This window comes from Lontra canadensis, unplaced genomic scaffold (genome assembly GCF_010015895.1).
Source record: "Lontra canadensis isolate GAN:19392208 unplaced genomic scaffold, GSC_riverotter_1.0 scaffold2, whole genome shotgun sequence".
In the NCBI taxonomy this organism is placed as follows: domain Eukaryota; kingdom Metazoa; phylum Chordata; class Mammalia; order Carnivora; family Mustelidae; genus Lontra; species Lontra canadensis.
Window position 1 is genome coordinate 14,515,716 of NW_022630996.1, and position 10,882 is coordinate 14,526,597.

Genomic DNA, 10,882 nt, shown 5'->3' on the forward strand with positions numbered 1-10,882 from the left:
GAAACCAGGAGCCATTTCAGGTGCTAAAAAGCATGAAAAATAGGCCCCAGGGACTATAAAATGACTTTAAATGGATGGGGTTCGCTCCACTGTGGCTCCCACACACGGGTCTTGTGAGCTAAAGAACTGGGTGGTGAACACAGCAAAGCGGTAGGAATAGAAACACAATTTGGTTCTTCTGAAAAGTGAAACCTGCAGAGTTGCCCCCTCCCCACTCCCCCTGCGGTTCTGGGGAAGGTCATCCCCTGCAGTCCTCGAATCTGCTTCCTCAGGGACCATCATCAGGGCCCCCTTTCTAATTTTAAACTTCCGCAAGTTTGGGGATCCCAAGTGACTTCTGGATGGCCTGGAGGCCTGCCTATCTCAGGAGCCCCTCTCCCCTCCCCTGCTGTGGTGCTGGCCGGGACCCCAGGGCCTCCCTTCTGCCTGTGACCCGCCCCCCACCTGTGACACGATGGGGCGTGGGGGTGGGGGTGGGGCAGTCTGGTAGCAAGCCTGCATCTCCTTCACTCTTTCCCTGTGTCCCCTGTGAATCATCTCTGCCCCTCAGTTAGAAGAAGTGAACTTTGAACTTGGGGGTGGAGTGGGGGCTAGAAGGAAGAGAGCTCTGGAAAGTGTTGTGTAAACACTGCGATTCTGATCTTTCTAATCTTTTACTACCTGTAGGGACAGGTGGATGCAGCGAAGCTGCTGGCAGGAAAAGCTGATTTTTTTTAAGGCTAGGGGTTATGCAATAGAGCAGGATATCTTTGAAGCCGCAGGAGGAGGTCAGAGCAGCTTGTCCACAGGCACAATACGCACAAGTTTCCCTTTGTAAGATCTCATTTGCTGGAGAATCATTAGGAACTTGTAGAGCGAACCCTGAGCTGGATCTCTGGAGTGAGCTGTTATCACCAGTTCGCAGTGAAAGTAATCGATCCTTTTTTTTTTTCCTCTTTTTCCCTTTTTCTTAAAAAAAGGACCCTACTTTCCAAGTTCTCTTGCGATGCCAGCGTGAAGCCGTTCTCTCCAACAGCTGTGTCTGAGCGCCACGTTGCCCTGTTGTCCTCTGTAGCATTGTGCTCCCACCGGGGAGGGCTCTGCCTCTGTCCACAAGTGGAGGTAGACGGCTGTTCAGCAGGTCCGGTGGACCAGGCGGTGCTGAGCTTGCGTCTGGGACAGTGACCAGACAGATGAAAGGAGAAGTCAGAGATATTTTTAGCGCATCAGGGCTGCTTGGAAGCACTGGTTCCCGCCGCCCCCCTCCCGAGTCACTCCAGCGGAGTGTTCAGCGGTAAGTGCATCTGCTCTAATCGAGTGGGGAACGCATGGCGTCTGCATCTACTGCAGAATATTCATGAGGTGGGCTGCTGCCTTGACAAAGGAGTAGCTTTGAAGCCCACATTGTGGGCTTGGTTTTTAGGGTCCCCCCCCCCGACGCAGCCTGAATGGGTGGTGTTATTGCAGAGGGCCTCCGGGGGGGTGGCCCCCGTGTCCCACAGTGGCGGGGGGACCCCTCCTCTGCCTCAGAAGCATGGTTTTCGCCCGGAATTCGGGGCCTGGGGACATGGTTCGCTCTGTTTCTCTTTTTCTGTGAGATGATTCCAGCAGGCCTGAATGTTGAGGGCAACGTGACCTCTGCCGGGAGGTTCTTCGAACTTTCGGGGCACTGATTTAAACCACTGGCCATGTACCAACTAAAAACTTCAGTGCGGTGATAAATCAAGTCCGGCTTAAGGGAAGTTGAGGGAAAGGGCCCTGTCTGGGGCGGAGGGGCCCTCTCCAGAAGCACTTGGAAGAGCTGAAGGGCTTTTGCATACAACAAGGAAAGTGGGAGGTGATTTCCGTTACAAGGGAAAGCTGCTCTCCGCGAGCTTCTGCTTGGCCGGTCAGCATTTCGATGGAGGCTCCATCTGCCTCCCCCCAGCCGTCGAACGTAGGAGAGATGACACATGCAGGACGCGTTGGGGTGGGATTAGGAGGCCAGAGTCTGGCCTCTTCCCTCCAGAGTCTTCCCTCTTCCCGGCCCGTGAGTGCCCGGGGTGGTTGTCCAGGGTACCTGGGCTCACTCTGGCCCCGTTGAGACGAGGCCGCAGAGAGCAGGCAGGCTGTGAAGCCAGGCCGCCGGGTCTGAACCGCAGCTCTGCCACTTACTAGCTGTGTGGCTTTGGGTGCGTGAAGTTACTTAATGTCTCCTTGCCTCCGTGTCCTCATCATGAATCGGGAATCATCATAGTCCCCACCTCACAGGGTCGCTGTCAAGTCAAGTCGGGGACTTGGAATGGGCAGGAAGTGAAATGCCTGGAAGGCACCGCAGAGTGCTGGAGGCGCCTGCAGACGGCTGCTCGCTCTCTCCTCCTGCCTCCAGGCGGCAGATAGTAAGTGTTCCCGCGGCAGATAGTAAGTGTTCCCAGGAGAGCCCGGCAGAGCGGGTGGTGGGCCCGGGAAGCCGATGGGGCAGGCGGGCAGCCAGAGCCCTCCTGGCCGTGGAGCAATGCGCAGGCCGGCAGCTGCTCCTGCGCCCTCCCTGCCCCATCCAAACCCCCAGGCCCAGACGGCAGCCGCATCGCCGCAGAACCAGCGGCCGCACTCGGTCCCACCCGGAACGTGTGCCCAGCACGGCAGGCCTCAGATCACCTCCATGCCGTGGAGACCAGGGGCCTCAGGGAGGCTGCGGTCACGGACCTGGATGCAGTGGCCCCCAGGCTTGCTGGGGACCCCCAGCAGCATTCGCCAGTTTCCCTGCACTCTCGAGGGCCCTTGTCAGACTTCAGCGTGGCGGACGAGCTCTTTACTAGCTGGTTCTCCAGGATGAAAACCCTTTTACGGAAACTTCCTCCTCAGCCTGCGCCGTTCAGACTCCCAGCACGCTTCTCTGAGGGCTCAGCTGGGCGCCCTTACAATAGCCCCACTGAGAGGGAAGAAGAGCGCTAGTTTTCAGGCTGCTTCCCCCCGAATCGGTTGATACTTCACGGCTTCTGCCATCCAAGGTTTACAGAGGGAGGAAAGCGTGTTTGTGGGGCCAGCTTACAAAGCCCATGGCTCCCTTCCAGAATGTACTTCGCTCTTCTGCCCTGCGTGGGGGAGAGCCCTGTTCTCTTTAGTTTGGGTGGCTGCATCCAGTCTTCCACGGAGAACGACCTTGTTAAAAGCTGCCCCTGCCCCCGACCCCCGGGCAAAGGGAGGTCCCTCTGGTCCACTGGCCGGTGGCATTACAGATCTGAGGGGGTCTAAGCTAACCCAGCAAGCAGTCTAAGGATAGAGACACGAGATGAGGGCATTAAAGTTGTGTGACCATCTTGCAAGGAAGTCACAAATGTGAAATTTTTGTCAGATCTCACGGGGTCAAGGTCAGATCTCACCCTGAATAGCTAAATGTCTCAAACTGACTTCACGGCAGACTAAGCTATGAGAATGGTAAGTGTTCTTTATCACTCAGAATCGTTCTTCCAGAAAGCCTGAGAAGAGCCAGCCACTTCTGGTGGTCAAAACCAAATGTCCCCAGTTTTTTTGCAAACGTGGGTGGGCCGGCCACGAGAATGGCTGTGTGCGGCTGCCACCTTGTGGCCAGCAGCCGGCAGTGCGTGTGTTACCTGTTGCTGGACCCCCGTGCGTGAAACGTATCCATTTTAAAGGTCTTTTGCAAAGACTTTTCTCAGTCACCCTTTCCCGACCCATATTCCATTTCCAGGACTTAGCCATTCTTTGTCTGTCACATCTGTACGCTGTCCTTTCTTCGACTCCAGGGTCCCACTGCCTTCAGGCTCCAGACCCATCTTGCTAAAATGTAAATCTAATTGTCTTTCTCTCACTTAAAGTCTTTAATGGCTTCTCCTTTTCCAGGTTCCAGCACATCCCTCCGGCGATCCCCAAGCCCAGCTCCTTTGCCCTAGGCCGTGTCTTTGCCTGTGCTCTTCTCTCTTCCTCTTCTGTGTAACTGGTAACACCTACGCATTCTGAAGATTATCTCCTGTTTCACCTCCTTCAGGAAATCCTCTGCCCTATATTAGGTATTAGACTCGCGTCTCTGAATCAGTGTCTGGCATATAAATGTGGCTCACTAATTATTAGAAAGGAATAAAGGAAAGGGGAAGAAAAGCAGGCAAAGACCCGCATCAGCAAGTGTTCCTCTTAGGTGTGCTAGAGCTAAGGAAAGAACGAAGTTAAGGCCAAGTGGCCCAGAAGCAAAGGCCCTTGTGTCGGTGCAGATGATAGGAAAACTCTCACCTCCCTAAGCAGTGCTCGTTAACCCCTCCTGTACTAGTCCCTGCTGCATTAGCCTATCCTACTGCCAGAGTAATCTCTTCTGAGCGTGCTTCCATCACGATCACTTCCCTGCTCAAAACCCTTCTACGAGAGAGTTCCAGATGCCTTAGCCCGGCTCTCCAGGAGCTCCCGGCATGACCCCACCTTCCCTGTATTTCACGCCCCTTCTTATACGTGCCCTTAAGGACCATCTGAATGTGGGGACTCGAGAATTATTTGCTGATGGATTGAATGACTTAACTTGATAGGCAGTATGACAAAAGCACACGCTAAAATTTCAGTTAAGACCTACATTATTGAATGTCTGTGGGTGTAAGCAGCTGTGCCAGTCCTTCTGGAATCATCTGGAAAGAAGGTGTTGTTGAGTGCCTGCGGAGAGCTGATAGTCCAGGAGAAGGGCGAAAACAACAACATCAAAAAAATGCAGGAGACCTTAAGGAACAAGACAGCAGAAATGAACGTGTCACCTGGCGGTCTGTGATTAATTGCCAAATCAGTGGCTCCAGAATGTGGCAGTGATGAAACATGGTAGTTGTGGAAGTGCCTCTTTGCTGTAATATTCCCAGTTCCAGGCAGTACTGCTGCCTGCCCCTCCCTCGCATGGACCATGGGCGCACTAGCCTTGAACCCCAAGCTGCAGCGATACTGAGGAGAAGGCGCCTTTGCACGGTTCCCTCCTCCTCACCTCCCTTCCATATCTAACCTCTTCTTCCTTTAAAATTCTGCCCCCGCTTAGGACTCAGCCTAGAGTTCCTCAGTAGACCTGCCACTCCCCCTGCCGTGCCTCCCCACTCCCTCGTCCCCCAGGGCTCCCCACGTGCACTGCTCTCAGCCTCTGAGGGACCCTGTCTTTTTCCTTCATGCTCCCAGCACCTAACACCGCGTCTGACATGCAGACGTGTCCCTTCAGTGCGGGACTCGGGGAACATTGGTCAACTTTACATGGTTAGGACAGGAGTGCTGTGAGTGCCAGGGTGGTCCGGGAGGCTCATCAGGGCAAGTGGGAAATATCGAACCCAACGTTAAAATGGGCAAATAATAAAAAGGAATTGCAGGTAGATAGCTCAGTGTCTGTGACAGCTCACGATTCATCTGCTTCTCAAAACACCACAGCCAGGGAGCCCTGCCCAGCAGGGGAGCGGAGGCGGCTTCCTTTATTGGAGCAAAGGGTTTATCTCAAGGAAGTAGAGAGAGTGCCCTGAAGGCGTTCTGGACTCCGCTGGAGGAAAGACCTTGCAGGCCGTGGGCGCCATTTTCTGCTTTGGAAACGGAGTGGGGACCGTAAGTGGTGGTGAGCGTGGGAGCTGCCCCGTAGCTCTGCCTTCGCTTTATATCACAGCTTTGAAGCTCTTGGGGGAGATGGAGAACTTAGGATCCAGGCGTGAAGCCCCTTGGTGAAGCCCCTTGGTGATTTAATGCGTCACCTGGGAGGGGGCGGATCTTTGGTAAAACAAAGCTTTTCCTTCTGGCACTGCCCTTGACCTGACTCTGAGCTGTTGACCTTTTGGGTCAGTTTAGCTCTACCCAGTTCCTCTCCCCTCGTGACTGGTAATGACCCGGAAGGTGGCAGCACCCACGCAGCAGGTGGCCCGCAGAGCTGAGTCACCACCCTGGGAACGGTGCCCTTGGGAGGCCTGGGCCAACCCGGAGCTCTCCACCTCGCCCGGCTCTGTAAGCGCTCTCAGAGCGGCCGCGGGAGCGACGGAGAAGTGGATTCCTTGGTGGATCCGCAGTGTCACAGAGCTGATGGGAAAGTGCGGTAAAGCTCATTGAAAAGCCAAAAGGGAACTGATCCTAATGGGGGTCCCTAGCTGGTGCCTTGGGCAAGGCACAAAGAGGTTTTCTCCCGATGACCGTTACAGCCTGTGGTGGTTTTACTTAAACACACCAAAATTACCCATTTCCAGATATCTTTAAAAATGGAATGAAGAAGATTTTAAAATGATGTTTCAAAGTTCTGTTTGAACTTGTGAGTTAAGAGATCTCAAGGACGAAAACGAGAGCCACGTAAGCTGTCCATATTCTAGGAAACGATCAAATGAGATGGAGGGTTGGGTTGTTTTTTGTTTTTTTACATTTTTTATTATCCATAGATACTCTGATGGATGTCGGTTTTTTTGTTTGTTTTTTTTTTTTAATTACGATGCTTGTATTTCATGCCTAGGAAAGATAAAAATGTACTGTTGCTTTTGAAAGGAGGCTTAAAAAAAAAAGTCTGGCTTGTTTACTACACCAATGAATAGAGATGACCTCAGTCAAAAAAAAAAAAAGAGAGAAAGAAAAAACAAGTTAACTGTAATATCTCTCCTTGCTTGGCGGAATAAGCCTTTATCGAGTAGCAGAAGGGCAAGTCTGACTACCCAGTCGATATTTCAGTTGATCGGGATTTTCCAGAAAACAGAGCAGAAAGCTCTCTGCATTTTCACAACTGAACAATAATTCTTAGGAAATACTATCAGCTTACTCAGTTCCTATAAGGCCAGCAAAAAAGTCTGGTGACAATTAGTTGCCTGATGGCAGATGTCGTGCATGCCTGACTCTGCTGTCACTACTGTGAACTTTCAAACCTACAGAAAGTAGCATCACATTTACTGCTTCTTGGGTGTGGAATTTTCTTAGCTTCAAAGTTGAGGTTTTTTTTTTGTTTGTTTGTTTGTTTTTAACACTTTACCCATCATGTCCCCAGTTAATTCTATACAGCTGCATGTCTCTGAAGACAAAAATGTAACCTGGCCATTTTCTTGAACAGATATTCCTCTGAGTTTCTGGGTAGTATACACACACCCTGTGAGCTCCCTGGGGCCCAGGCAGGTAGTGCTCAAGTTTCCTCTTCTGTTCTTCTCTTCACTTGCCATAAACACTGGATGTCTAAGAAATCAGCCACAGAGAAACAGGACCCATTAAAAGCTCCCCTCGGTTTTTGTAAGGCTGAAGAATTGAGACGGGTTCTACTAGACACGAGCGGTATATACTGATCCCTACGACCTTTGTGACTTCAGATCGATAACGGCTCGCATCCAGATGCATTTGGAGGTGAGAGGTCCGTTGATTGTACTAGAATCCATTTCAGTCAAAAGAATGTCTAGACGCACTGGGTTTGGAGTGCAGTTTAGGGAAAGAGGGTTTTCTTAAAGAAGTTTTATTAATGCTCTGACCCTGTGGGGTGGGAGAACTAACCCGCATTTGGATAAAGGTTGCAGAAAAGCCAATCAGATGAACACACAGAGAAGTTAGTGAGCATTCAGCACTGAAAGCCATCCGGATGCCCAACCTTCCAGAAGGTGCTTTAATAGGACCTGAGGGACAGCAGGAAGCATGGAAGAAGGTACTTGGGAAGCAGTTGGGCGATGAGGAGTTAAAAAGGCAGAGGCATCCAGTAAGTGAGTTCCCGCCTGGGCACGGGTTTGTTTATCCTGCCCTTCAGAAGTTGGAGCCAACATTCTTAATGGTTTTGAATGATTCAGAATGTTCTCTCTCCCCACACACGGACTTATGACTGAAAACCCTTTAGGTGAGGTCCAAAGCAGAAACCGACCTGAGACTCACTGTCATATTTTAGAGCAAAGGATAGACAATCCAGTGCAGCTTCCTTGTTTCAAAGAGGAGACCAAGGCAGGGGCTTTGGTCTGCCAGGGGCCGCAGAGCTGAAGGAGAGGCCCTTCTGCGCCGGGCCTCCTTCCTCGGGCCACACAGCCCCTCGTCCAAGCCTGGGGAGGAGGCTCCCACGTGCCTTTGGCCTCCCAGCCAGGAGAGGATGCCTGCCCTTTGAGGAATGTTTAGAAAACTACTTAGGTCGGAACAGAGAACTTCATTTCTTACAAAAAGGAAATAATCAATGGTTTATTTGTCATTAGCAGCTTTTTCAAAGTCTCTTCTGTCAAAGTTGTTGGATCCTGGGTGGAAATAACAACATTTCTATCTCCGTGCCAAAGTAAGAGACCTGCTACACCCCTGTCTCTCTCTCTCTTTCTTCTTCTTTTTTTGGATGAGAATTAACTTATGCCACACTAGATCTTAATAAAACAAACTTTGAATCCTCCCCACAGGAGAAAGAATTGAGCAATGTTCTAAGAACATGTTGTCCTCTTTGGGGCACTGAGTAAATGTCGTATTTAGAAGATGCTCTAGAAGTTTGAAAGCCCCTCTAGAGTAAAGGGGGTGTAGTTGGGGGGAAGGACAGGGCCGAGAAGTGGGACAGACTGGAGGAGGAGGGCTTTGGAAGGGCAGCGGACATACCCTCCTGCTGGGTAGAGGACTTGAGGGTGTCCAGAAGGCCTCAGGAAAGACTCATTACCCCAGAAGACAGAGTGTGAGCTGGTGACCCTGCTGGGCCCACCGACCCGGTTAGGTCTGTTTCTCCCGCAGACCCCGTGCTGCCTGCACTGTCCACAGGAGCTGGAAAAGCACAGGGCAGGCAGGTCCCTGCGTGGTGTCTCACAGCAGCTTCCCCAGGGGCCCAGGAAGAGGATGCTGCCTTTATTCGTAGAAGGGCAACGACCTGAACCAAGGACTGAAAGAATCTATCTTAAGGGGGAAAAGCCAGTAAGAGAGCCAGGCTTTACACCAGATTCCTGCGGGCAAGCCCTCGAGCACCAGATTCCTGCTGGCAAGCCCTCTAGCCCTCACGGGGAGCAGATCCTGCACCCGTCTTTCAAGGAAGCAGTCAAGCAGCTGTCATTCACTGCTTTGTTATGGTAATGGCATGATTATTACAAATATGTCATAGGTGAAGCGTCTCCAGCAAGAGCTTTGCATGGGAGGGAACTGGTCTTAGTCCTGCAACAACAGCAAGAGCCACTCTTCCCTCTTTCCGGCCGGTGGAGACAATGTGGAGGAAAAATCATCCGTGTATAGCTTCTTAGCATGATTCTGGACAGAAATAACAATACCACCACCCTCCGCCATCACCTGTATTGTCTCCGTTGTCAAATTGGACAGTTCATTTTGTACAGAGCTAGGCAGGAGCGATGTTTGGCTCTGGGGTGCCTTGTGTCCACATGGCCTGCCCTGGGGACCCCTGGTGCAGGGATCTGGGGCCGGTTCCGTGCAGTGCAGGCGTGAGTGACGGACCGGCGCAAGGGCAGTGCTTTGACTTAAATCCATCTTGGATTTTTTTTTTCTGGTTTCATTATATTTGTATGTACTTTAAAAAAATTATCATCTAGCAAGTGTTTGAAATTTAAGCCGTGGGTAAAATGTTCCTAACAGAAAATTTCTCCGGAAGCTGGGAAAGATGGAATAGAAAGCAGCTTGCGTTGTTTTTTTTCTTAAGACACTTGTGTTCGTTTTGGATGAGTGTGCCCTTCGCCCGCCCTTGCTGCTGCTTCCTTGGGGCGGTGCTGGGCTCAGGGTCGTCTTGTGGGGGGCGGTGGGGGCAGGGGCGAGGGTGTGAGAGGCCGCCTCCCCTGCGGTGGTTCTCGGGCAGTCCTAGTCAATGGCCCTGGCACTCGAAGGCTTGTGGAAACGGCTAAGCTCATGTGTGCTTCACCCTGGCGTGAGTGTAGTTCAGCATCCAGGGACATGGTCCTCTCCCTCTGGCCTCCTAGAGGCTTGAGGTCAGGGAGCGGGACTCCTTTCCCACTGAGGGCATTTTACAGGGTAGCATTCAGTCCGTTTTCTCCCCAGCCCAAACTGCATTTTGTCGAGGCATCCTGAGAAAGGGGCCCCCAAGCCCCTCTAGGAAACCCATGGGAGATGACCACCCCCATCTCATCTTGCCCATTCCTCTGCGAGACGCAGAATGGGAGGCCCTCGGGAAGGCTCCTCCTGACGCCAGAGTCTGGTGCCTCTCCTGTGGCTCTCACAGCCGCCGCAGTTTCCTGTCTCCTAGTACCTTTCCTGTTGTCTTGATCCTGCCTGTTGACTTGTCCATACCCCTGCTAGCCCAGCAGCTCCCGGAGGACTGCCACCCTGTCTTCCCTTTGTGTCTCCAGTGCTTCCCACTTGCTGGGTCTTAGCAGACATACATTTCACCTTTTTTCTCATCTTGTGCCATCCCTGATCCCCAGATTCTCACCATGGGTGCACCATCTCTCTCCTCCTGCAATCCACTGTTCTCACAAGCCCTCTGCAGTCTCACTCCCCGAAGGTCCCCCTTCCGCATGGCAGCGGCTTCCCCGTTCTCACCCATTTTCCTCTCCTTGCGGCCTTCAACACAATGTACCATCCCCTCCCTGGAGCCCTCTCCTTCTTTCACCGGCTCAGACCACCCTGCAGAGCCCAGGTGAGGCCCCTTTCCTCTTTGAAGCCCCTGGACTAGTCCCCCTGTCTCAAGCTCATCTAATCCTAAGTGACCCTTGTCTCTGTCACATGCTTCAGCGCTGTGGCATACGTTAGACTCCTTTCCACAGCTAAAGGTCCCACGTGAGAGTAGTCCCGTCATTTACTTGTGTATTTTTCAGGTGTGTCTCTTGGGCTCTCAGGAGGCCATCAGGGAATGGCAGTCGATGGATCTTAACAGATCTGTCTCTGTTGATAGTGTTGAGCAGGCCTGCCGCATCGCTGTTGGCCAGTCCCTCTGTGAAGGATGCAACTGTCCCAGTAGGACGCCCCACCCCCATGGTGGAGCCTCCTGTGTTTGCCCTGTCGCACGCCATTTCCCTTTGGAGTCCTGTTATGCTCTGTCCTCATCTCTCTA